Source organism: Passer domesticus, chromosome 4 (genome assembly GCF_036417665.1).
Source record: "Passer domesticus isolate bPasDom1 chromosome 4, bPasDom1.hap1, whole genome shotgun sequence".
NCBI classification, from domain to species: Eukaryota; Metazoa; Chordata; class Aves; order Passeriformes; family Passeridae; genus Passer; species Passer domesticus.
The window spans coordinates 12,180,266-12,207,329 of NC_087477.1; the positions used below are offsets into that span (position 1 = coordinate 12,180,266).

At 51.1% G+C, this 27,064-nt stretch overlaps 1 long non-coding RNA gene across 4 annotated transcripts; it reads right to left on the reverse strand.

Moving 5' to 3' along the window:
• Nucleotides 1-14,599: 14,599 nt before the first annotated feature.
• Nucleotides 14,600-27,026, reverse strand: LOC135298468 (uncharacterized). Of its 4 annotated transcripts, XR_010360454.1 has the most exons (6): nt 26,899-27,026; nt 25,353-25,432; nt 24,014-24,125; nt 22,790-23,866; nt 17,774-17,986; nt 14,600-14,899 (listed from the first exon to the last, which is right to left on the reverse strand). It is a non-coding gene; the product is annotated as an uncharacterized LOC135298468 (long non-coding RNA). The 4 variants fall into 4 exon arrangements; XR_010360453.1 differs by lacking the exon at nt 14,600-14,899 and having other exon boundaries at nt 16,197-17,986; nt 26,899-27,024; XR_010360452.1 differs by lacking the exons at nt 14,600-14,899; nt 17,774-17,986 and having other exon boundaries at nt 20,785-23,866; nt 26,899-27,024.
• Nucleotides 27,027-27,064: the final 38 nt, after the last annotated feature.

Genomic DNA, 27,064 nt, shown 5'->3' on the forward strand with positions numbered 1-27,064 from the left:
GGAATTTCAGCAGGCAGCCGGCCACTCCGGGCCACCGGGCCCTGGACACGAACGATGCCCTTTCCCCTGAGAAACAAAACTCACCAGGCCAGCTTCCCGATGTCAGTTTGCAGGAGGCACTTGGCACTGTCAAACCAGACACAGTTGCCTGTGGGGGCACCTTGCATCTGGGAGATATCCTGAAGCATGCGGAATTTCAGCAGGCAGCCGGCCACTCCGGGCCACCGGGCCCTGGACACGAACGATGGCCTTTCCCCTGAGTAACAAAACTCACCAGGCCAGGTTCCTGATGTCAGTTTGCAGGAGGCACTTGGCACTGTCAAACCAGACACAGTTGCCTGTGGGGGCACCTTGCATCTGGGAGATATCCTGAAGCATGCGGAATTTCAGCAGGCAGCCGGCCACTCCGGGCCACCGGGCCCTGGACACGAACGATGCCCTTTCCCCTGAGAAACAAAACTCACCAGGCCAGGTTCCTGATGTCAGTTTGCAGGAGGCACTTGGCACTCTCAAACCAGACACAGTTGCCTGTGGGGGCACCTTGCATCTGGGAGATATCCTGAACCATGCGGAATTTCAGCAGGCAGCCGGCCACTCCGGGCCACCGGGCCCTGGACACGAACGATGGCCTTTCCCCTGAGAAACAAAACTCACCAGGCCAGGTTCCTGATGTCAGTTTGCAGGAGGCACTTGGCACTGTCAAACCAGACACAGTTGCCTGTGGGGGCACCTTGCATCTGGGAGATATCCTGAAGCATGCGGAATTTCAGCAGGCAGCCGGCCACTCCGGGCCACCGGGCCCTGGACTAGAACGATGGCCTGTGCCCTGAGTAACAAAACTCACCAGGCCAGGTTCCTGATGTCAGTTTGCAGGAGGCACTTGGCACTGTCAAACCAGACACAGTTGCCTGTGGGGGCACCTTGCATCTGGGAGATATCCTGAAGCATGCGGAATTTCAGCAGGCAGCCGGCCACTCCGGGCCACCGGGCCCTGGACACGAACCATGCCCTTTCCCCTGAGAAACAAAACTCACCAGGCCAGGTTCCTGATGTCAGTTTGCAGGAGGCACTTGGCACTCTCAAACCAGACACAGTTGCCTGTGGGGGCACCTTGCATCTGGGAGATATCCTGAACCATGCGGAATTTCAGCAGGCAGCCGGCCACTCCGGGCCACCGGGCCCTGGACACGAACGATGGCCTTTGCCCTGAGAAACAAAACTCACCAGGCCAGGTTCCTGATGTCAGTTTGCAGGAGGCACTTGGCACTGTCAAACCAGACACAGTTGCCTGTGGGGGCACCTTGCATCTGGGAGATATCCTGAAGCATGCGGAATTTCAGCAGGCAGCCGGCCACTCCGGGCCACCGGGCCCTGGACACGAACCATGCCCTTTCCCCTGAGAAACAAAACTCACCAGGCCAGGTTCCTGATGTCAGTTTGCAGGAGGCACTTGGCACTGTCAAACCAGACACAGTTGCCTGTGGGGGCACCTTGCCTCTGGGAGATATCCTGAAGCATGCGGAATTTCAGCAGGCAGCCGGCCACTCCGGGCCACCGGGCCCTGGACACAAACGATGCCCTTTCCCCTGAGAAACAAAACTCACCAGGCCAGGTTCCTGATGTCAGTTTGCAGGAGGCACTTGGCACTCTCAAACCAGACACAGTTGCCTGTGGGTGCTCCTTGCATCTGGGAGATATCCTGAAGCATGCGGAATTTCAGCAGGCAGCCGGCCACTCCGGGCCACCGGGCCCTGGACACGAACGATGCCCTTTCCCCTGAGAAACAAAACTCACCAGGCCAGGTTCCTGATGTCAGTTTGCAGGAGGCACTTGGCACTGTCAAACCAGACACAGTTGCCTGTGGGGGCACCTTGCATCTGGGAGATATCCTGAAGCATGCGGAATTTCAGCAGGCAGCCGGCCACTCCGGGCCACCGGGCCCTGGACAACAACGATGCCCTTTCCCCAGAGAAACAAAACTCACCAGGCCAGGTTCCTGATGTCAGTTTGCAGGAGGCACTTGGCACTGTCAAACCAGACACAGTTGCCTGTGGGGGCACCTTGCATCTGGGAGATATCCTGAAGCATGCGGAATTTCAGCAGGCAGCCGGCCACTCCGGGCCACCGGGCCCTGGACACAAACGATGCCCTTTCCCCTGAGAAACAAAACTCACCAGGCCAGGTTCCTGATGTCAGTTTGCAGGAGGCACTTGGCACTCTCAAACCAGACACAGTTGCCTGTGGGTGCACCTTGCATCTGGGAGATATCCTGGAGCATGCGGAATTTCAGCAGGTAGCCGGCCACTCCGGGCCACCGGGCCCTGGACACGAACGATGCCCTTTCCCCTGAGAAACAAAACTCACCAGGCCAGGTTCCTGATGTCAGTTTGCAGGAGGCACTTGGCACTGTCAAACCAGACACAGTTGCCTGTGGGGGCACCTTGCATCTGGGAGATATCCTGAACCATGCGGAATTTCAGCAGGCAGCCGGCCACTCCGGGCCACCGAGACCTGGACACAAACGATGCCCTTTCCCCTGAGAAACAAAACTCACCAGGCCAGGTTCCTGATGTCAGTTTGCAGGAGGCACTTGGCACTGTCAAACCAGACACAGTTGCCTGTGGGGGCACCTTGCATCTGGGAGATATCCTGAACCATGCGGAATTTCAGCAGGCAGCCGGCCACTCCGGGCCACCGGGCCCTGGACTAGAACGATGGCCTTTGCCCTGAGTAACAAAACTCACCAGGCCAGGTTCCTGATGTCAGTTTGCAGGAGGCACTTGGCACTGTCAAACCAGACACAGTTGCCTGTGGGGGCACCTTGCATCTGGGAGATATCCTGAAGCATGCGGAATTTCAGCAGGCAGCCGGCCACTCCGGGCCACCGGGCCCTGGACACGAACAATGCCCTTTCCCCTGAGAAACAAAACTCACCAGGCCAGGTTCCTGATGTCAGTTTGCAGGAGGCACTTGGCACTCTCAAACCAGACACAGTTGCCTGTGGGGGCACCTTGCATCTGGGAGATATCCTGAAGCATGCGGAATTTCAGCAGGCAGCCGGCCACTCCGGGCCACCGGGCCCTGGACTAGAACGATGGCCTTTGCCCTGAGTAACAAAACTCACCAGGCCAGGTTCCTGATGTCAGTTTGCAGGAGGCACTTGGCACTGTCAAACCAGACACAGTTGCCTGTGGGGGCACCTTGCATCTGGGAGATATCCTGAAGCATGCGGAATTTCAGCAGGCAGCCGGCCACTCCGGGCCACCGGGCCCTGGACACGAACGATGCCCTTTCCCCAGAGAAACAAAACTCACCAGGCCAGGTTCCTGATGTCAGTTTGCAGGAGGCACTTGGCACTGTCAAACCAGACACAGTTGCCTGTGGGGGCACCTTGCATCTGGGAGATATCCTGAAGCATGCGGAATTTCAGCAGGCAGCCGGCCACTCCGGGCCACCGGGCCCTGGACAGGAACCATGGCCTTTCCCCTGAGAAACAAAACTCACCAGGCCAGGTTCCTGATGTCAGTTTGCAGGAGGCACTTGGCACTCTCAAACCAGACACAGTTGCCTGTGGGGGCACCTTGCATCTGGGAGATATCCTGAACCATGCGGAATTTCAGCAGGCAGCCGGCCACTCCGGGCCACCGGGCCCTGGACACGAACGATGGCCTTTCCCCTGAGAAACAAAACTCACCAGGCCAGGTTCCTGATGTCAGTTTGCAGGAGGCACTTGGCACTGTCAAACCAGACACAGTTGCCTGTGGGGGCACCTTGCATCTGGGAGATATCCTGAACCATGCGGAATTTCAGCAGGCAGCCGGCCACTCCGGGCCACCGGGCCCTGGACACGAACGATGCCCTTTCCCCTGAGAAACAAAACTCACCAGGCCAGGTTCCTGATGTCAGTTTGCAGGAGGCACTTGGCACTGTCAAACCAGACACAGTTGCCTGTGGGGGCACCTTGCATCTGGGAGATATCCTGAAGCATGCGGAATTTCAGCAGGCAGCCGGCCACTCCGGGCCACCGGGCCCTGGACACGAACGATGCCCTTTCCCCTGAGAAACAAAACTCACCAGGCCAGGTTCCTGATGTCAGTTTGCAGGAGGCACTTGGCACTGTCAAACCAGACACAGTTGCCTGTGGGGGCACCTTGCATCTGGGAGATATCCTGAACCATGCGGAATTTCAGCAGGCAGCCGGCCACTCCGGGCCACCGAGACCTGGACACAAACGATGCCCTTTCCCCTGAGAAACAAAACTCACCAGGCCAGGTTCCTGATGTCAGTTTGCAGGAGGCACTTGGCACTGTCAAACCAGACACAGTTGCCTGTGGGGGCACCTTGCATCTGGGAGATATCCTGAAGCATGCGGAATTTCAGCAGGCAGCCGGCCACTCCGGGCCACCGGGCCCTGGACAGGAACCATGGCCTTTCCCCTGAGAAACAAAACTCACCAGGCCAGGTTCCTGATGTCAGTTTGCAGGAGGCACTTGGCACTGTCAAACCAGACACAGTTGCCTGTGGGGGCACCTTGCATCTGGGAGATATCCTGAAGCATGCGGAATTTCAGCAGGCAGCCGGCCACTCCGGGCCACCGGGCCCTGGACACGAACGATGCCCTTTCCCCTGAGAAACAAAACTCACCAGGCCAGGTTCCTGATGTCAGTTTGCAGGAGGCACTTGGCACTGTCAAACCAGACACAGTTGCCTGTGGGGGCACCTTGCATCTGGGAGATATCCTGAAGCATGCGGAATTTCAGCAGGCAGCCGGCCACTCCGGGCCACCGGGCCCTGGACACGAACCATGGCCTTTCCCCTGAGAAACAAAACTCACCAGGCCAGGTTCCTGATGTCAGTTTGCAGGAGGCACTTGGCACTCTCAAACCAGACACAGTTGCCTGTGGGGGCACCTTGCATCTGGGAGATATCCTGAAGCATGCGGAATTTCAGCAGGCAGCCGGCCACTCCGGGCCACCGGGCCCTGGACACGAACGATGGCCTTTCCCCTGAGAAACAAAACTCACCAGGCCAGGTTCCTGATGTCAGTTTGCAGGAGGCACTTGGCACTGTCAAACCAGACACAGTTGCCTGTGGGGGCACCTTGCATCTGGGAGATATCCTGAAGCATGCGGAATTTCAGCAGGCAGCCGGCCACTCCGGGCCACCGGGCCCTGGACACGAACCATGCCCTTTCCCCTGAGAAACAAAACTCACCAGGCCAGGTTCCTGATGTCAGTTTGCAGGAGGCACTTGGCACTCTCAAACCAGACACAGTTGCCTGTGGGGGCACCTTGCATCTGGGAGATATCCTGAACCATGCGGAATTTCAGCAGGCAGCCGGCCACTCCGGGCCACCGGGCCCTGGACACGAACGATGGCCTTTGCCCTGAGAAACAAAACTCACCAGGCCAGGTTCCTGATGTCAGTTTGCAGGAGGCACTTGGCACTGTCAAACCAGACACAGTTGCCTGTGGGGGCACCTTGCATCTGGGAGATATCCTGAAGCATGCGGAATTTCAGCAGGCAGCCGGCCACTCCGGGCCACCGGGCCCTGGACACGAACCATGCCCTTTCCCCTGAGAAACAAAACTCACCAGGCCAGGTTCCTGATGTCAGTTTGCAGGAGGCACTTGGCACTCTCAAACCAGACACAGTTGCCTGTGGGTGCTCCTTGCATCTGGGAGATATCCTGAAGCATGCGGAATTTCAGCAGGCAGCCGGCCACTCCGGGCCACCGGGCCCTGGACACGAACGATGCCCTTTCCCCTGAGAAACAAAACTCACCAGGCCAGGTTCCTGATGTCAGTTTGCAGGAGGCACTTGGCACTGTCAAACCAGACACAGTTGCCTGTGGGGGCACCTTGCATCTGGGAGATATCCTGAAGCATGCGGAATTTCAGCAGGCAGCCGGCCACTCCGGGCCACCGGGCTCTGGACACGAACGATGCCCTTTCCCCTGAGAAACAAAACTCACCAGGCCAGGTTCCTGATGTCAGTTTGCAGGAGGCACTTGGCACTGTCAAACCAGACACAGTTGCCTGTGGGGGCACCTTGCATCTGGGAGATATCCTGAAGCATGCGGAATTTCAGCAGGCAGCCGGCCACTCCGGGCCACCGGGCCCTGGACAACAACGATGCCCTTTCCCCAGAGAAACAAAACTCACCAGGCCAGGTTCCTGATGTCAGTTTGCAGGAGGCACTTGGCACTGTCAAACCAGACACAGTTGCCTGTGGGGGCACCTTGCATCTGGGAGATATCCTGAACCATGCGGAATTTCAGCAGGCAGCCGGCCACTCCGGGCCACCGGGCCCTGGACTAGAACGATGGCCTTTGCCCTGAGTAACAAAACTCACCAGGCCAGGTTCCTGATGTCAGTTTGCAGGAGGCACTTGGCACTGTCAAACCAGACACAGTTGCCTGTGGGGGCACCTTGCATCTGGGAGATATCCTGAAGCATGCGGAATTTCAGCAGGCAGCCGGCCACTCCGGGCCACCGGGCCCTGGACACGAACAATGCCCTTTCCCCTGAGAAACAAAACTCACCAGGCCAGGTTCCTGATGTCAGTTTGCAGGAGGCACTTGGCACTGTCAAACCAGACACAGTTGCCTGTGGGGGCACCTTGCATCTGGGAGATATCCTGAACCATGCGGAATTTCAGCAGGCAGCCGGCCACTCCGGGCCACCGGGCCCTGGACACGAACGATGCCCTTTCCCCTGAGAAACAAAACTCACCAGGCCAGGTTCCTGATGTCAGTTTGCAGGAGGCACTTGGCACTGTCAAACCAGACACAGTTGCCTGTGGGGGCACCTTGCATCTGGGAGATATCCTGAAGCATGCGGAATTTCAGCAGGCAGCCGGCCACTCCGGGCCACCGGGCCCTGGACACGAACCATGCCCTTTCCCCTGAGAAACAAAACTCACCAGGCCAGGTTCCTGATGTCAGTTTGCAGGAGGCACTTGGCACTGTCAAACCAGACACAGTTGCCTGTGGGGGCACCTTGCATCTGGGAGATATCCTGAAGCATGCGGAATTTCAGCAGGCAGCCGGCCACTCCGGGCCACCGGGCCCTGGACTAGAACGATGGCCTTTGCCCTGAGTAACAAAACTCACCAGGCCAGGTTCCTGATGTCAGTTTGCAGGAGGCACTTGGCACTCTCAAACCAGACACAGTTGCCTGTGGGGGCACCTTGCATCTGGGAGATATCCTGAAGCATGCGGAATTTCAGCAGGCAGCCGGCCACTCCGGGCCACCGGGCCCTGGACACGAACGATGCCCTTTCCCCTGAGAAACAAAACTCACCAGGCCAGGTTCCTGATGTCAGTTTGCAGGAGGCACTTGGCACTGTCAAACCAGACACAGTTGCCTGTGGGGGCACCTTGCATCTGGGAGATATCCTGAAGCATGCGGAATTTCAGCAGGCAGCCGGCCACTCCGGGCCACCGGGCCCTGGACAGGAACCATGGCCTTTCCCCTGAAAAACAAAACTCACCAGGCCAGGTTCCTGATGTCAGTTTGCAGGAGGCACTTGGCACTCTCAAACCAGACACAGTTGCCTGTGGGGGCACCTTGCATCTGGGAGATATCCTGAACCATGCGGAATTTCAGCAGGCAGCCGGCCACTCCGGGCCACCGGGCCCTGGACACGAACGATGGCCTTTCCACTGAGAAACAAAACTCACCAGGCCAGGTTCCTGATGTCAGTTTGCAGGAGGCACTTGGCACTGTCAAACCAGACACAGTTGCCTGTGGGGGCACCTTGCCTCTGGGAGATATCCTGAAGCATGCGGAATTTCAGCAGGCAGCCGGACACTCCGGGCCACCGGGCCCTGGACACAAACGATGCCCTTTCCCCTGAGAAACAAAACTCACCAGGCCAGGTTCCTGATGTCAGTTTGCAGGAGGCACTTGGCACTGTCAAACCAGACACAGTTGCCTGTGGGGGCACCTTGCATCTGGGAGATATCCTGAAGCATGCGGAATTTCAGCAGGCAGCCGGCCACTCCGGGCCACCGGGCCCTGGACACGAACGATGCCCTTTCCCCTGAGAAACAAAACTCACCAGGCCAGGTTCCTGATGTCAGTTTGCAGGAGGCACTTGGCACTCTCAAACCAGACACAGTTGCCTGTGGGTGCTCCTTGCATCTGGGAGATATCCTGAAGCATGCGGAATTTCAGCAGGCAGCCGGCCACTCCGGGCCACCGGGCCCTGGACACGAACGATGCCCTTTCCCCTGAGAAACAAAACTCACCAGGCCAGGTTCCTGATGTCAGTTTGCAGGAGGCACTTGGCACTGTCAAACCAGACACAGTTGCCTGTGGGGGCACCTTGCATCTGGGAGATATCCTGAACCATGCGGAATTTCAGCAGGCAGCCGGCCACTCCGGGCCACCGGGCCCTGGACACGAACGATGCCCTTTCCCCTGAGAAACAAAACTCACCAGGCCAGGTTCCTGATGTCAGTTTGCAGGAGGCACTTGGCACTGTCAAACCAGACACAGTTGCCTGTGGGGGCACCTTGCATCTGGGAGATATCCTGAACCATGCGGAATTTCAGCAGGCAGCCGGCCACTCCGGGCCACCGAGACCTGGACACAAACGATGCCCTTTCCCCTGAGAAACAAAACTCACCAGGCCAGGTTCCTGATGTCAGTTTGCAGGAGGCACTTGGCACTGTCAAACCAGACACAGTTGCCTGTGGGGGCACCTTGCATCTGGGAGATATCCTGAAGCATGCGGAATTTCAGCAGGCAGCCGGCCACTCCGGGCCACCGGGCCCTGGACAGGAACCATGGCCTTTCCCCTGAGAAACAAAACTCACCAGGCCAGCTTCCTGATGTCAGTTTGCAGGAGGCACTTGGCACTGTCAAACCAGACACAGTTGCCTGTGGGGGCACCTTGCATCTGGGAGATATCCTGAAGCATGCGGAATTTCAGCAGGCAGCCGGCCACTCCGGGCCACCGGGCCCTGGACACGAACGATGCCCTTTCCCCTGAGAAACAAAACTCACCAGGCCAGGTTCCTGATGTCAGTTTGCAGGAGGCACTTGGCACTCTCAAACCAGACACAGTTGCCTGTGGGGGCACCTTGCATCTGGGAGATATCCTGAAGCATGCGGAATTTCAGCAGGCAGCCGGCCACTCCGGGCCACCGGGCCCTGGACACGAACCATGCCCTTTCCCCTGAGAAACAAAACTCACCAGGCCAGGTTCCTGATGTCAGTTTGCAGGAGGCACTTGGCACTCTCAAACCAGACACAGTTGCCTGTGGGGGCACCTTGCATCTGGGAGATATCCTGAAGCATGCGGAATTTCAGCAGGCAGCCGGCCACTCCGGGCCACCGGGCCCTGGACACGAACGATGGCCTTTCCCCTGAGAAACAAAACTCACCAGGCCAGGTTCCTGATGTCAGTTTGCAGGAGGCACTTGGCACTGTCAAACCAGACACAGTTGCCTGTGGGGGCACCTTGCATCTGGGAGATATCCTGAAGCATGCGGAATTTCAGCAGGCAGCCGGCCACTCCGGGCCACCGGGCCCTGGACACGAACCATGCCCTTTCCCCTGAGAAACAAAACTCACCAGGCCAGGTTCCTGATGTCAGTTTGCAGGAGGCACTTGGCACTCTCAAACCAGACACAGTTGCCTGTGGGGGCACCTTGCATCTGGGAGATATCCTGAACCATGCGGAATTTCAGCAGGCAGCCGGCCACTCCGGGCCACCGGGCCCTGGACACGAACGATGGCCTTTGCCCTGAGAAACAAAACTCACCAGGCCAGGTTCCTGATGTCAGTTTGCAGGAGGCACTTGGCACTGTCAAACCAGACACAGTTGCCTGTGGGGGCACCTTGCATCTGGGAGATATCCTGAAGCATGCGGAATTTCAGCAGGCAGCCGGCCACTCCGGGCCACCGGGCCCTGGACACGAACCATGCCCTTTCCCCTGAGAAACAAAACTCACCAGGCCAGGTTCCTGATGTCAGTTTGCAGGAGGCACTTGGCACTGTCAAACCAGACACAGTTGCCTGTGGGGGCACCTTGCCTCTGGGAGATATCCTGAAGCATGCGGAATTTCAGCAGGCAGCCGGCCACTCCGGGCCACCGGGCCCTGGACACAAACGATGCCCTTTCCCCTGAGAAACAAAACTCACCAGGCCAGGTTCCTGATGTCAGTTTGCAGGAGGCACTTGGCACTCTCAAACCAGACACAGTTGCCTGTGGGTGCTCCTTGCATCTGGGAGATATCCTGAAGCATGCGGAATTTCAGCAGGCAGCCGGCCACTCCGGGCCACCGGGCCCTGGACACGAACGATGCCCTTTCCCCTGAGAAACAAAACTCACCAGGCCAGGTTCCTGATGTCAGTTTGCAGGAGGCACTTGGCACTGTCAAACCAGACACAGTTGCCTGTGGGGGCACCTTGCATCTGGGAGATATCCTGAAGCATGCGGAATTTCAGCAGGCAGCCGGCCACTCCGGGCCACCGGGCCCTGGACACGAACGATGCCCTTTCCCCTGAGAAACAAAACTCACCAGGCCAGGTTCCTGATGTCAGTTTGCAGGAGGCACTTGGCACTGTCAAACCAGACACAGTTGCCTGTGGGGGCACCTTGCATCTGGGAGATATCCTGAAGCATGCGGAATTTCAGCAGGCAGCCGGCCACTCCGGGCCACCGGGCCCTGGACAACAACGATGCCCTTTCCCCAGAGAAACAAAACTCACCAGGCCAGGTTCCTGATGTCAGTTTGCAGGAGGCACTTGGCACTGTCAAACCAGACACAGTTGCCTGTGGGGGCACCTTGCATCTGGGAGATATCCTGAAGCATGCGGAATTTCAGCAGGCAGCCGGCCACTCCGGGCCACCGGGCCCTGGACACAAACGATGCCCTTTCCCCTGAGAAACAAAACTCACCAGGCCAGGTTCCTGATGTCAGTTTGCAGGAGGCACTTGGCACTCTCAAACCAGACACAGTTGCCTGTGGGTGCACCTTGCATCTGGGAGATATCCTGGAGCATGCGGAATTTCAGCAGGTAGCCGGCCACTCCGGGCCACCGGGCCCTGGACACGAACGATGCCCTTTCCCCTGAGAAACAAAACTCACCAGGCCAGGTTCCTGATGTCAGTTTGCAGGAGGCACTTGGCACTGTCAAACCAGACACAGTTGCCTGTGGGGGCACCTTGCATCTGGGAGATATCCTGAACCATGCGGAATTTCAGCAGGCAGCCGGCCACTCCGGGCCACCGAGACCTGGACACAAACGATGCCCTTTCCCCTGAGAAACAAAACTCACCAGGCCAGGTTCCTGATGTCAGTTTGCAGGAGGCACTTGGCACTGTCAAACCAGACACAGTTGCCTGTGGGGGCACCTTGCATCTGGGAGATATCCTGAACCATGCGGAATTTCAGCAGGCAGCCGGCCACTCCGGGCCACCGGGCCCTGGACACGAACGATGGCCTTTCCCCTGAGAAACAAAACTCACCAGGCCAGGTTCCTGATGTCAGTTTGCAGGAGGCACTTGGCACTGTCAAACCAGACACAGTTGCCTGTGGGGGCACCTTGCATCTGGGAGATATCCTGAACCATGCGGAATTTCAGCAGGCAGCCGGCCACTCCGGGCCACCGGGCCCTGGACACAAACGCTGCCCTTTCCCCTGAGAAACAAAACTCACCAGGCCAGGTTCCTGATGTCAGTTTGCAGGAGGCACTTGGCACTGTCAAACCAGACACAGTTGCCTGTGGGGGCACCTTGCATCTGGGAGATATCCTGAAGCATGCGGAATTTCAGCAGGCAGCCGGCCACTCCGGGCCACCGGGCCCTGGACACGAACGATGGCCTTTGCCCTGAGAAATAAAACTCACCAGGCCAGGTTCCTGATGTCAGTTTGCAGGAGGCACTTGGCACTGTCAAACCAGACACAGTTGCCTGTGGGGGCACCTTGCATCTGGGAGATATCCTGAAGCATGCGGAATTTCAGCAGGCAGCCGGCCACTCCGGGCCACCGGGCCCTGGACACGAACGATGCCCTTTCCCCTGAGAAACAAAACTCACCAGGCCAGGTTCCTGATGTCAGTTTGCAGGAGGCACTTGGCACTGTCAAACCAGACACAGTTGCCTGTGGGTGCACCTTGCATCTGGGAGATATCCTGGAGCATGCGGAATTTCAGCAGGCAGCCGGCCACTCCGGGCCACCGGGCCCTGGACACGAACGATGCCCTTTCCCCTGAGAAACAAAACTCACCAGGCCAGGTTCCTGATGTCAGTTTGCAGGAGGCACTTGGCACTGTCAAACCAGACACAGTTGCCTGTGGGGGCACCTTGCATCTGGGAGATATCCTGAAGCATGCGGAATTTCAGCAGGCAGCCGGCCACTCCGGGCCACCGGGCCCTGGACACGAACGATGCCCTTTCCCCTGAGAAACAAAACTCACCAGGCCAGGTTCCTGATGTCAGTTTGCAGGAGGCACTTGGCACTGTCAAACCAGACACAGTTGCCTGTGGGTGCTCCTTGCATCTGGGAGATATCCTGAAGCATACGGAATTTCAGCAGGCAGCCGGCCACTCCGGGCCACCGGGCCCTGGACACAAACGATGCCCTTTCCCCTGAGAAACAAAACTCACCAGGCCAGGTTCCTGATGTCAGTTTGCAGGAGGCACTTGGCACTGTCAAACCAGACACAGTTGCCTGTGGGGGCACCTTGCATCTGGGAGATATCCTGAAGCATGCGGAATTTCAGCAGGCAGCCGGCCACTCCGGGCCACCGGGCCCTGGACACGAACGATGCCCTTTCCCCTGAGAAACAAAACTCACCAGGCCAGGTTCCTGATGTCAGTTTGCAGGAGGCACTTGGCACTGTCAAACCAGACACAGTTGCCTGTGGGGGCACCTTGCATCTGGGAGATATCCTGAAGCATGCGGAATTTCAGCAGGCAGCCGGCCACTCCGGGCCACCGGGCCCTGGACACGAACCATGCCCTTTCCCCTGAGAAACAAAACTCACCAGGCCAGGTTCCTGATGTCAGTTTGCAGGAGGCACTTGGCACTGTCAAACCAGACACAGTTGCCTGTGGGGGCACCTTGCATCTGGGAGATGTCAGTTTGCAGGAGGCACTGCTCTAGCAGCCCTCTTGAATACTTCCTTAGAGACCTGACCCTCCTTCCAAAGTTGATACATCCCACAGGGAAAGGTTGACCTCACACAGCTTAAGGGCAGTGCCAGGGAAGCACTATCACCACCTGAGGTGAAAATTCACCTCATTTCCTTAACAAACCAACCCAATTTCCATCTTTTGTTTCTTCCTGGAGCAGTGTAAGAATGTCAGTAGCTGAGCTACTCTGAACCTGCTCCCTGAGGGACAGAGTGCCATTTTTTCTCACTGCAACTTTCATCTCTGAGATGAGGAAACAACCACTAGGGATGCCAGTTTTATGGCGTGTCCTGGAATGATTTGAGACAGGAAGCTCCTTTTCTGAGATGAAAAGGCAATTTTCTACTCAGTGTCCGAGGCCAGCTACAGGAAGAGGGTTATTAGCAAAATGAAAACTATGAATGGTTCACAACCATATTCCAAAGTCAGAAACAGCATCTGGATTTATGAGCTACAAATGTTCTCAGAGTCAAAAAGAATCCAGCATCCTTTGGCTCTGTCCCTATCACTCCACCTTTTCTTCTGGGAAAAGATGTAATAAAAATAAAATGCATAAATGGTATGGAAAGGCTGGAGCTGCCCTTTCTTTCATGTAGGGTTTGCAGCTGGCGATCATAGACAAGTGTCCTCTTTAATTATTATTATAAGCCAGCACAACTGCCACCATGTTCTGGCAATTTCTCACACCCCAAAGTCCATCCGTTCACCCTGAGGAAAGTTCTTGACAGAAACTCCCAGCCCATGCTAAGAAAATTGGCAGGTGCAGGCTCCCTTCCCTGGAAGCTCAGCTCAAGCTCATTTTGGGCCACCTGGATATCCTGTCAGAGCCCTCCTGATGAGAATTGCCAAATGAAGCTCTTCCCCTCAATTGTCACGAGTGCCTTATTCCATCTGCAGCCTTGATTGCCCCTTCAAGTGCACCAGGGAAGCGCTTGCTGTGCACATCAAGCAGGAAGATGGAAGAGTGCAAAACACAGACCTAAGGTGATTATCCAAAAATCACACGGCTGAGAAATGAAACATAATATCAGTTCAAGTGTCACTAAACAGAGTTATGAGTATAGTCAGGTAAAACACTTGATAATTGCTTATGATTTTCAGCGTTTGGAAAATAATTTCCTGGCCAGATGTTTTCACATTGTATCAGAATTTCCCTCCCTGTCAAGTGTTGTGCATTTTCCCCAGTTTATGATTCAAGGTGTTAACCACATTCAGTCTTTCAGGATGATCACCTGGGAGCATTAACATACAAATGTACAGTGATTATCTCTGCTTTTCAGAATCCTTTGCATTTTGCACAAGGAAAACAAATCATAAAAGAAATAAATCAGTCTCCTTCAACTTGCATGATGCCTATTACAAAATGAAATTACTATGAATTCACAATCTATGAAAATTAGGTATTAATCAACATCAAAATACAGAAAACTTTCACCTGAGCTTAAAATTAGCAACACAGAGCCTTTCAACAGGCTGGAGCTGACAGGCATTACTGCCTCATAAAACAAACACATTCCTTACCTCCAGGAATCATCCAGTGCTTTCATATCCTACCGATCACACTTACCAAGTGTTGAATATCTGCAGCCATTCCTGAGGAATATACATCAATTTACAGTACACAATGATACCAAACTGGGACACTGTTTTAGAGTGTAGAGGAAAACACTATTGAATCTCCAGGCTTCTACCGTGAAACAGTAAAAATTATGTATTTAAATTGGGTCATATTCAACACCACCTGAATCTAAAAAAAAAAAAAAAATAGAGGTTATTTACAAAGGAATTTGATGAAGGCAGTATGATGGGAATACATCTCCAGTTTCACTGATTTCACACGAAGTATCTAAATTTGTTCCTAGTGCATTAATACAGTAATTTTTCTGTGTTTGAATTCATTATGTCCTGCTTAAAGCAAAAAGGGACCATCACAGCAACAGCTCTGTGTAGTCACTGCCAGACAAGTTTATGCAAGATTTGCATTTTGAACTTTGTCTTGTTGGATTTCGGAATGAATTCACAAAATAAACTTTCGTGTCCATAGCACAGTGTCCTGTAACTATGAGATATCCAAATGGCTCCTGACAGGTGTTCAGAGGGACAGAGCACAAGTCTCCTTCACTCCCAGCAGAAATCAGTGCTGAATCCAAGGGACCACAGCCTAGGCAGGAGCACCAAATCCAGATTTACACACACCCCCCACTAACGTGGCCCAGTGCCTTGGCTAATTCCTGGTGCTGTGCTCTGCCCACTGCTCTTGCTTCTGTTCTTCTGTTGGGCTTTTCATGTTACAGCATCAGGGCTGAGTGATTTAAAATGAAATAAATCTGATTAATCTTCCAATCCCTTCAGTTCATTTTGGTTTCTTTATCCTCTGCTCTCATGGTTGATACACCCCCAGTCCTTTTGACCCCTCCACAGTTCACAGTTCTGGTACTGAAAGATATTATTTTCAAAGAATATGGGAGAAAAAGCCAGAGGGAAACGTCAATGCATCCACATTTCCCTTTGTTTTTCTTCACTAAACTCATACATATTGGTACTGCAGACTAACAAACAGCTTCTCTTATCAGGCAGGAGCCAGGATCACCTACTCCAGAGTTTTTCACTATTATCTAAATACCTGGACTCAAAAGCACGACTGATAAATCATCAAAAGCAGAAAATGAAGGGAAATGTTTCCCTAGGTTCAGAAGAAAAAAAGTAAATGGGAAAGTTTGTATCAAATCAATCACAAATGAGTTGCAGCACTTTGCCAATAATTTATTAGTCCAGATTTCACCTTGGTGACAGGGCACCTGCTCATGCCTGGTGCTGGCAGACAGTTTGCCTCTTCACCCTGAGTGGTCTCTTTCTTTGCAAGCAAAGCCAGCTCGGCTGCCAAGCCAGACCTCGAGCTCCAGTGGCACTGGTGGCACCTCACCCATCTCACTGGTGGGTGAGGTGCCACCAGTGCCATACACAAGTCCCAGAAAACCAAACCTGTTCTCCTGTTCCAGGCTGGTTCTCAGAATTTAGGGTAAATTCCTGGAACTTTTGGCCATTTGCCAGTAATTGGCATGAAAACAGGATGTCACTTTAAATTGTGCACCTCGGAGCCTCATTAAACACAGAATATGCTACTGAAAGAAATGCCATGAAGACAGTAAGAGCCAAAAGAAGGAATCCTGCCTTTTATTCAAGCCACAGGCGAAAGGATTACAAACTTCATGACATGAAATGATGTCTGTACAGAGTAGGAATGACAATTAAGGGCTGGGCTAGGGATTTATATCCAACAGGCACAGTGATGACTGTCTAATGTGTTCAAGCCTACATTCTTAATACATTTCTGCATTCAATATTAATTTTACTTTTCTCTGTATCAATTCTATAATTTATCTAAATTTATCTATACACATCTGATTTTATTTTTCTTCAAGTTTTAAAGTCTAGCTAAGAAATAAAGCCTAAGCAGAAATTGCACCAAGCTCTGCCCCCAGTGACTCACCAAAATCCCTGAACTGTTTAAGAAGACCTGCTCAAAGCTTACCAGCCCACAGCATGTTCTTTCCTTGACATGTGGGTTTTAAACTTTCTCTGGTGCACACCAGTGTGCTCTGCTGAGTTATTACCTTAAAGGCTGCGTTTCCAATGAAGGAGACTAACTTTAGCTTGGCTACAAGGCTTGTTGACTCACAAGGGGAAAAACCCACAGTGCTTTAAGGGCACAAGCCCCATCACCACCTTTCCTAAACCTTGTTTACTCTTCCTGTGAGAGTTCCTAGAGGTAAATTAGCATCCAGGGAAAAGATTAAAGGAATTTTTTTATAAAGGTATCTCAAAAGAGGAACCACTGGCCCAGCAGCTGTTCCCCATTCTGAATTATGCATCTTTTATTCCATACGACTGTGGTGTAGTTCTAACAGCAGTATCATGTAATAACATTGAAGGCAAATAACCTTTACCTGCTCCATTTTAAAGGAGTAATTATTTCAGCACAGAATGCGACTGAGAATTTCAAGCACATTAATCTATATTGACATGTTTATTATTCAAGATATTTTTCTGTTAAAACTTTACTGATTACTTGGAAACAATGAGGCAAAGTGAGTGTTATTTCTGGAAAATTAGCCATCTTTCAACACTAGCTAAGAGAAAGTCTCAACAAATGTAACTGTTTGAGGAATAATTAATGCACTTGATGTCTATTTTTATTGCAGAACTACATGATTAATGAGCTGCCATGTTCTTAAGGCATTCCCTGGCATGTTTCTGTGAGCCTGTTCAGATGATGAGCCTTAAGAGATGAATGAAGCATGTCCTGCCAGATCTGCTGGGATGATTTCCTTGTACCGTAACCAGGGGACATGAACTATTTCAGCCATTCCTAAAACAAATCTGTCTGCTCATTAATCACATCCTGTCTCACAGTGTCAGTGCCACGGTGAAGAAGAGAAGCACATGACAAAAATGTACACACAGCAGCAAACAACCTGGACTCCTCAGCTGTGTGGGCTTCCCCAGCTGAAGGAAAGGTGCACACAAGATGGTGTCAGCCCTGAGAGATCTGCTCCACAGGGCACGCTGTGCAACGACCATCACACCACAGATCACCTCAGAGACAGCCAACAGAACTTACCTCAACCTGACCAACCATGTTCCAGGACACTGGGAGCAGGACTTGTGTTGGGACACAGCACAGCCCTCCAGCCACTGTCCTTTCCTGTGGGCTGACCCCAGAAAGAGCAGACGCAGACAGGACATTGGGGCCTCACTGCTCAGGGAGTAAGTTCTGCTCTGGAAAGCAGCATCAGGGTCAGCTGGGTACTCCTGGCAGGTTTTTCTGCAGAGACTGAGTCAAGAGGTCATGAGAAAGCATTTTTAAAACAGAGGAATTCTACACCAAACACAGGGTACTTTTAAAGCCTCTTTGTCTAATTTGTGGGTGGTGGTGTAGTGTTTTGGATGCTTTTTTTGTTTGTCTCTCTTCAGAACATAATCTGAACTGTGACTTCTCTGACTCAGATATTGCACCTAAAGCCACGTGGACGGAAGGCATTGCCCAAAAGCCTTTGCTGTCTGAAGTTATTTGGCAAATTCCTGAAATGCACCTGCTGATACCAGGAAATTATTTGGATGGTTTTAAACAAGTGTGGAGCTAGACACAGTGAGAGCTAAAACTTGTGCCCTGATGGTCCCTCTGCACCTACCAGCTGAAGGAGAGTGAGCAGCAGAAAAGCCACGCCAGCATCTACAATAACAGCTCTGGGCTATTCATCACTAACACCAGCACAAATGCAAAATTACCAATTGGAAGTGAAGCCCTATCACCTCCTGGGTTTTTCCCCCTGCTGTCATGAGCAGAGCTTTAGACTGTCTGAACAAAAAGGAAAGCTTGTAAAACAAGCTGTAAAATTTCACATCACTGTCACATCCAATGAATTTAGAGAGAAGCATCTCTGGACTGCAGTGTACTGTGAGAAAGTTGCCAGAAAACAAACTATTCCTCCTTTTCTCTCTGATGATTCTCTAACCTGGTTTTCCTTTCCCTCTTCCCATTCATCAGATGCAATGGCTTGTCCATCTTATTTTGTACTACAATATTTTGACAGACTACAGGTGTTTGATAGTCAGATGGTAACTAGGTTTACTAGTTTTCAACTGCAAAAGAAAATAAATCCCAGAGCAGCCAGCACTTCTTATAACTTGTCTCTTTTTGTTCTATTTCTTTTATTTGCCAAGCATAAAACAAAGACCAAAACTAGATTAAGATAATTTTCACTGTTTGTTCCAGCTGAGCAACAGCAAGTTATGATGCTTTCTCTCACTTCATAAATACCCAGAAGACACCATTTGGTTTTTATGATTTGTTGCTGTTGTTGTTTAGGGTTTTTTAAAACAAGAATTAAAATCTGAAGGATTCATTTGAACAAAGAGGTTTTCAAAACAGAAACAGTTATTGTAAAGTTAGCTGCAGAGAATCCTGATAAAGATCAGGGAAACTGGATGCAATAATTATAGCTCATCTCTTTCCTGAAGTCCAGGCCAGAAACAGAAAGCTGGAATCTTCTAACTGGACTGCTACTTTTGCAACAAAACCATCCCATGTTGGTGCTAATAACAGCAAAGTCTGTCCAACCAACTGAATCAAATAAATTTCCAAAGCCTGAGGAAATAAATAGAGGACAGGGGAAATCTCTTCCTATTCATTTCTCAGCTAATTGGGGGGATCAGCTTTACTAGAAACATTTTTACAGTAACAGGTATGGCTTACTACATGATTTATTATGATGCAAGGGAATGCACATCTAAGTTTACACCAGGAATTAAGTCCAATATTATGGGATAATTAATGCGACATTGACAGAGCAGCTTGCTGTATGCATACATTACTTAGCAAGCCTGAAATACATTTGTCCTTTTCTGATAAGCAGCTGTGCAATAAATCACAGAAGCATTTTTGTCTAATTCTGCAAACTACAACTTAAGGACTGACAGCATTAAATCAGGACACTTCCAGCTCCCAGCATCCAGGCAGTTTCCTGAACTGGGCATGGCCTCAACTGGAATTTAACCATGGCAGGCACCCAGGCCTAGGCACAGCAAAACGTGGCACCACAGAGGCTGCCACAAGGAAAACTCCCTCTGTCCAGCCCAAAGCAGCACAAGCCTCCCCCCCCACACACACACACAATGGCAACCACTGCCAAACAAGGTTGTTTCAGATCTGAGACCTGAATAGCTGAGACCTCCCCCAACAGGAGAGACAGGCTCAAGGAAACAAACCTCTCCTTCACTCAAATGACAGACTTGGGGGTTTTTGTGTGTGTGGGAGAAATAATGCTCTGTAGTCTGAAAAAAAAAAAAGCACCATGAAAACAAATACATGGAAACATGGCTTTCTTTTTGGAATTTACACATTTACACACTTTTCAGTAGGCTGCCCTTCAGCATCAAACTCTTTGTTAGACTGAAAAAGTAGTGAGGTGCTGGAGTCTTAGGAAGCTTTTAAAAGAATAAATACCAACAAAACAAACCAAAACATTTGCTAGAAAATAAAATAAGCTGCATCAGTTCAAAAGAGTAAAGTCAGGCATATCTGTCTGGGGTGGACACTGTGAGAACAGTTTCTGTCACTCCTTAGAGTAGGGATAATCAGGACTTGTCACCACAATCACTTCTCAATCAGTACCAATGTGCCACATGCAACACAGAGCATTAGGAGGAGAACAAACAAATGCTGGAGAACATCAGAGAGCTGCTGTGTCGACTGCCTGGAAGGCTCAGGTCCTGCTTTGCTCTGAGCAAGATCACACGAAGTCTGCTCCTGAGCAAGCAGAAGTTTGGGTGTGCTCGTGGTTGCTGTGCCCTGCTGGGGCTCAGCTCTGCCCTACACAAACACAGCCCGTGCAGAAGGCAGCACTGAGTTTATCACACGCTGTGCCTCCCTGAACTCCCCCAGCAAAGCCACTGGCACCGCAGGTTCGTTCCTGGCCCGTGTGCCCGAGCACAGGCAGCGCAGGGCCGGGGCCGAGGGGAAGCAGGGCCCTGCAGCAGGCTCGGAGCCCCGCGGAGCCCCCGCGGATTCAGGAGCCGGCGGAGTCGGGAGCAGCCCCGCCGCTCCCACTGGAAGTACCCGGCACTGCCCCGACTGCCGCAGCTGCTGACAGGTGACGGAATAATCTGTCTTTCATTCAACTCCAGCGCTGAGTTAGTGCGAGCTGGAGCTGTCTGGGGCCTAGAGGGAGACATCGTGCCGGAGTTTCACTGGCTGTTATCGAAGGCAAGAGGTTTATAAAAGTTAATGAAATGCAGCCAGCCAAGAGGCTGCAGAGGTCTCCATCTCAGCAGCAGCACAGACGCCTCTGGCTGTTCCACACAGCAGCAAACAGGCACCAGCCTTTCCAGGCTCTGATGCCACAGAAAATATTTCATGCTTTCACTGGAACTGCTGTTTTCCCATCATTTGACTAACTGCTGGAGCTGTTCATTTTCTTGTCATTTTTTAATATTTTAAGTCATGCTCAGCAAGCTTATAGAACAGACACTGAAATGAAGACAAAAGCCCAATGCTATTGAATATTTTCATGCCTTAAGAGACTGTCTCAAGCAGTCCATGACTACAATTAGCCACTTCAAAATCTGCAGTTCATGATGGGTCCTGCACCAGCCTGTTGTTAGGGACATGGTCTTCACCTAATGAACAAGTGGACTCTGACTACAAAAAGTGCAAATCATTTCAAAAAAAACTTTCTGACAGTTAAAAATTTAATCCTATATGAGGCACAGAAAGTCATATAATCCTAGTGTAAGATGAAAAGCAATTTGACAGAAAAAAAAATTAACATTGCTTTAGAGTCATCACCAAAGGACTTAACACCTGTTTACAAGGCTTGGTTGTGTGGGTTTAAAATAAATCTCAGTAAGACTTCGGGAAAAATCATGACGCTATTTGCTTTCTGGGATGTAAAAAGAGATTAAAGTGTCAGGAAAAGCATCAAGTTTTCTAAGATGCACTGTTTACTGATAATGGCTAAATAACTTGCTCTCGCTACAAAGGAAAATGATCCTGGAGGAAAATATCCATGGATATCCAGTGTGAGGAACTTAATCTTTAAAGCAGCAATGCTTTTCCACTAGAATAACTTGGGGAGAAGAATTGCTCACACTTTTCTCTTTTAAATGAAACAAATGCCAAAAGGTTGACCTTGAATGTCACTTGTGTTACAGCAGCTCCTTCAGCTCTGTCACAAAGCCCCAGGGTCACCAGGGCTCTGGAACCCCATTCCACTGCACACCAGCACCAGCACTGCTCTGGCTGCTGAACATTCCCTGAGCTGGGCAGGGGAACATCAGGAGGGCTCCAAGAGAGTTTCCCAGTGCCTTGCCTGTCAAAACTCCAAGCCTGCCTTCTGTGATATCAGAGCTGCTGCCTGCGCACCTGAGCAGTGTCCCAGGGAAGATCCTTCCCACACTGCACAACACTGAACTCCTTTTTCTTCACCCAAACTCTCTCCATACGTCTTCACACACTACCCCTTCTACAAGCACCACAGCAGAGCTCCTGCTGGAACACCCCTAAGCCCCTTTCCATCCCCTGCAGCTGATTTTCTGGGGAAGTTGAATGTTGCAGTAATTCCTGTTCTGCTTTTGATCATCTCAGTGAGGCAAATGAATAAACAGCACAAAATAGTGAGAACACAGGGTGTAGAGGAGGCCAAGGGGGAGCACGGAAGAATAACTGCTCCAAACAACCAAGAGAGGTGAGAGGAAGGGAGGGGAAGGAAGTGGCTGAGCAGCACCTCAGGTGAAGCTTTCCTGTTGCTTCTGATTGCTGCTGTGAGCAAAGCTTCTCTCCAGTTAAAAATGAGCTTTTTCAAACTACTGCAGAATAAAGCTGCACCCACACACCCCCTGGAACTTCTCAATCGTCCCTGGGTGAGCTCCTAATTCCACTGCAGCAAGCACTGCTGTACAGCACCCTCCAGCCAAAATCCCTAATTCACACACAGATATAAAAACATACAAACAGTCCCACATTTTCACATTATTTACAGCTCCCTTCAGTTTTCCTCCAGCATTACAGCAGTGAGATATCAAGCGTTGTGGGTTTTAACTTGAAGGCTTCTGCATGTCTGAGCAGGCACACTCTTACCTGTAAAGAACTGGAGGCTGCTCCTCACCTGATAACATCCGGCCTTAAGCCAGGATGAAAACTTCCTCTGCAAAGGAGTTCCGAGGCAAATGAGCTTTATTTACTCACAAGACTTGCAGAAAGCTGACGGTGCATTCAGAGCAGAGAGAAGTGAAAGTTTTTCTACTGAAAACTGATGTAGGAACAAATAAAACTTGAACAATGACTTCAGTGTTCTTTGATGTTCTATGAACTGTTTTCTTTCACCGTTATGCTGTGTTGCAGGTTCATTTAGCACACACCAGCTACTCTTGGCTCTGTGGAAATGTAATCCTATTCCCTCCAAGTAAAACAGATTTTCTTTTTCCCCAAGAATAAGCAGGATTGCACCCTTGCAATTACATCCCCGAGAGTTACCAATGTACATGAAGCACTCTTGTCAGAAGTAGTTTTATCAGTCTGTCATTTCATAAAAGACTAAATGCTGTATAAATCCCTGGAAATGATTGTGTTAAACACTTTAATACTCTCTACACTCCATTTTCACTGCACTGAAGAATGCTCCATGCATATTTGCCCACAGTGTTCTGACTGAAGACGCTCACTAGTTCTGCATAGGTGAAGAAACATCCTCAGGTTTCTGAAAAAATTGTTTCTCCTTCAAGTTTAAAGCATTTTCTTCTTCATTCCTGTTCATTCTTTGATAGATCGCTTCTATAAAATACCTGCTTTTATGCTGCTCTCTAATCTTGTTCAAGCACCTCAACAACTTGATTTCGGAGGAAGTTCAGGGTTTGTTTTTTCTGTTCCTTTCCTTGATCAGTTCGTTGTATTTTTGTAGAAAATTTGTTTAGTTGGTTTGGGGTTTTTTGGTGTGTTTTTCTTTGTTTATTTGATTTTCCTTCTACTATCCCAGATTTGGGTTATTTATTCCAAATTATCTAAGTTCCCCTTTCTCACATTTTCCCCATTTTTCCATCCATGGAACCAGACTGTCTTCAGGTTTTCCAAATGCCACAGTAGAAGGTCTGAAATAACAGGAGACTCCCGTGGAAGCTTTTGTACCATTGTGCAGAACTGTGTTTGCCCTGAAGAACACTTGTTTAAAAATTCTGAAGGTTAGAATGTGCTCAAAGCTGATGTGATGTTCAATTTTATTTTTTTTCTGCTAAGCCAAGCACAAAAACATTGAAATGCTTTTCAGATTATTGAGAAAATTGATAGTCTTCAACAAGCAAGACTCACCTTTCAGAACCTCACCGTGCAAAAAAGCTCCTCAGGATTCCCACCCCTTTAACTTTGGTTCAGAAGCAGGAAAACCAAGTTTCTACAGCAGGAGCACAGCTTTTCTGTCCTTCTAAAAATGACACAGGAAAACATGATATGCACACAAATTTGAATACATCTCATCAACCAGACACTCTACACTGAACCAGCCATGCACAAGGGATAAGGTTAATCCCGTGTTCCTCACTTAATCTCATTCCAAACACTTTGCTGATGTCGAACTGTGAACATCCATAGGAAAACCAGAAGAAACCTCACAGCAAAGACAGCAAAATAGGTAATTTTAAAAAATAATTTTAAATAGTTTTTAGTTAATGACCCCAGCCTTTAGGAGTGCCAGGCAGTGTGTCCACTTCCACCCTGCCCTGTGCCTGAAGGAGCTGCTCCAGGGCAATGTTTGCTGTGCCATCCCTGTACAGAGGATGGGAATGCAGGGATTCAGCTGGAGCACTCCCTGCTCCCTTGGCTGATGCTGGCTGACACTTCTCAGTGCTCCCTGCTGGTGACAGCTCTGCAAAAGCAGACTGGCTGGAGTCTAACATCCATGCTCCACAAGGGCCTCGGGCCAGGATTTCAGCTGGAAGTTCCTGCTAGGGCAGCCTGTCATTTCCAAGAAACATTATCATTTTCTCCTCACCTTCTCTGCCTTCCTCCCCACCCTGGAAGACTTTGTTTCATCCATGCTGAAACATGGCTATTTTTACTCATCTGTCATCAGATTTCCATACACCTGCTCAAGGCACTGGGGTTTGCTGGTGATGCTAAAGGTCATCCAGCTGCACATGCAACTCGTTTTTATGTCTATAAGCATCCACTTATATACAGAAAAGCCAGGTGATTTTTTTTTTTGTTTGATTAGAAGTTTTAAGTCTACAGTCACAGATTTCCCAAAGCACTAAGCTTTTTAAAAATTCACATGCACTGAACATACAACACCTTGAGGTTAATCAACATGATTTGCACTTGATTCTCCCAGGAAATGAGGGAGGGTCTTACAGAAAAACCTTCTGCATGATGAACAGAACCAAGCAGAGCTGCACTTACAGTGCACAGGTAACACGTCATTCACAGCTCCCACCCAGATGTGTGCCAGTGTTTCAGTTCAACACCCGTGTGCCTGGATGAGTCCTGGAAAAACTCAGCTGTGGCTGCAGCCTGTGCAGTGCTGCAGAGCAATGGGTGCTCACAGCTCTGTTTCTCTTTGCTCTCATTTCCTTCTTCTCTCTCGCCTTCCCTGCCCTCACACCCCGGCTCATTTCACCCTCCCACACTGTACCAAGTCCAGGAACAGACACACCTGATAATTCTGTACTAGGAACACGGTGACTCCGCACAGCCTGAGTGCCTCTGCCCGTTTTTGGAGGAACTTCAGGATCCCTGAAGTGAAGAAGTTGAGCGCTAAGTCAGAAATCCAAGAGCCAGCAACACTGCTTTCCTGTAGGATTGCTCTTCAGCCTGTGCAGAAGTTCCCTCACTGCACTGGGTTTGTGATTCTTCCACACCCACCCAGAGTCAGCTTCAGACCCTGGCCTTGTGAAAGAAGGCTTTTCTGCAGCCCGCACATGCACTAATTATCAGAAAGTGTTCAGATTTTTGTTATGTTGTCTCAGAGCAACTGAATGAAAAGCACCTGAAGAATTTCATTAAAACCTTGCTGCAAGCAAAAAGGACAACAGACACCAGAAAATGTGCTGGATTTCTCCTTTGTGGCATGCAGGGAGAAATCACAGAACGGTTTGGGTTGGAAGGGACCTTAAAGACCATCTCGTCCACCCCTCTGCCAGGGGCAGGGACAGCTTCCACCAGCCCAGGCTGCTCCAAGCTCCATCCAGCCTGGCCTCAAACACATCCAGGGGTGGGGCAGCCACAGCTTCTGGGAGCCACAAACTGGGGAGCACCCACGGCACTGCAAAGCAGTCCACACACATCTGCAGAGAAGTCATGAAGAAAACTCTCCCCCTTTAAACCCTCCATCAAGTGCTACACCTGCTTTAACTGGAAGCCAGTCTTCCACACTAGAATGGACATTAAATTTTCAGTTCCTGTAGCTTTTAGACTCCTTGTCACAGGAGGGAACTCCCATGACAGCCATTCTGAGTGGCCCTGTGTGCATTTATTTTTTACATTCAGGCATAAACAAACACCAGAGCATGAGTTCCTGAAGGGGATGTCCCTGCACAACAGAAACCATTGTCGTTTTGGCAATTAAGTCTTGAGCTTCAGCCTTGTTCAAGATGGGAAATACTCACAATTTCATAGCATGCCTTCCTCCGTTATGGGTACTGTTCAGGGAATGTGGTCAAGGAGCTGCAGCTCCCACCAGAGGAGCATTTCTGCTGCACTCTGCTTGGACCATAACACTTCAGGGATACTTCAGGGAGCACAGGTATTTTGGAATAGAAGATGTCAGGCTGCCCCACAGCTGGAAGGCAGCACTGCCTGTGTCAGCTGGGCAATGGAAGGAGAACCAACCAGGCTGTTCAAACATGTGAATTCATGGCATCCTCTCAATATATTTTACAACTCATATGCACACAGCCACATTTCTGACATAGCTGTTCTGCTGTTAGGACATGTTAAAGCGTGAAAGAGGGAACCAAAACCTCAGCACGAAGCCAAGAACCTCATTTCAGCCCCCAGGGAAGGGGAGAGAAACCACATCAGCCCAGACAGCCCCAAGAGGCCCTGAGGCCCTGTGTCCCCACAGCCCGGCAGCCCTGAGGGCCCTGCCCTGCGGTGCCGCCAGGCTGTGCCCAGCGGAGCGGCTCCCGAGCCCTCAGCACCGAGCCCTCACGGCCTCCCCACGGCACCTCCTTCCCTCGACACCCGCAGAACTCGCCCACCTGGCTAACCAAACACGCGAACCTTCAGCACTGCAGAAATCCCGTCCATCCTTGCCTCTCCTCTCCTCAGCTCCCCTTGCCGGGCCGGGAGAGCCCCGTACCTCGGCGGTGCCGCCCCGACGGGCTCCGCCTCAGCGCTCGGTGCCGCCGCCTTCGCACCTCGCCC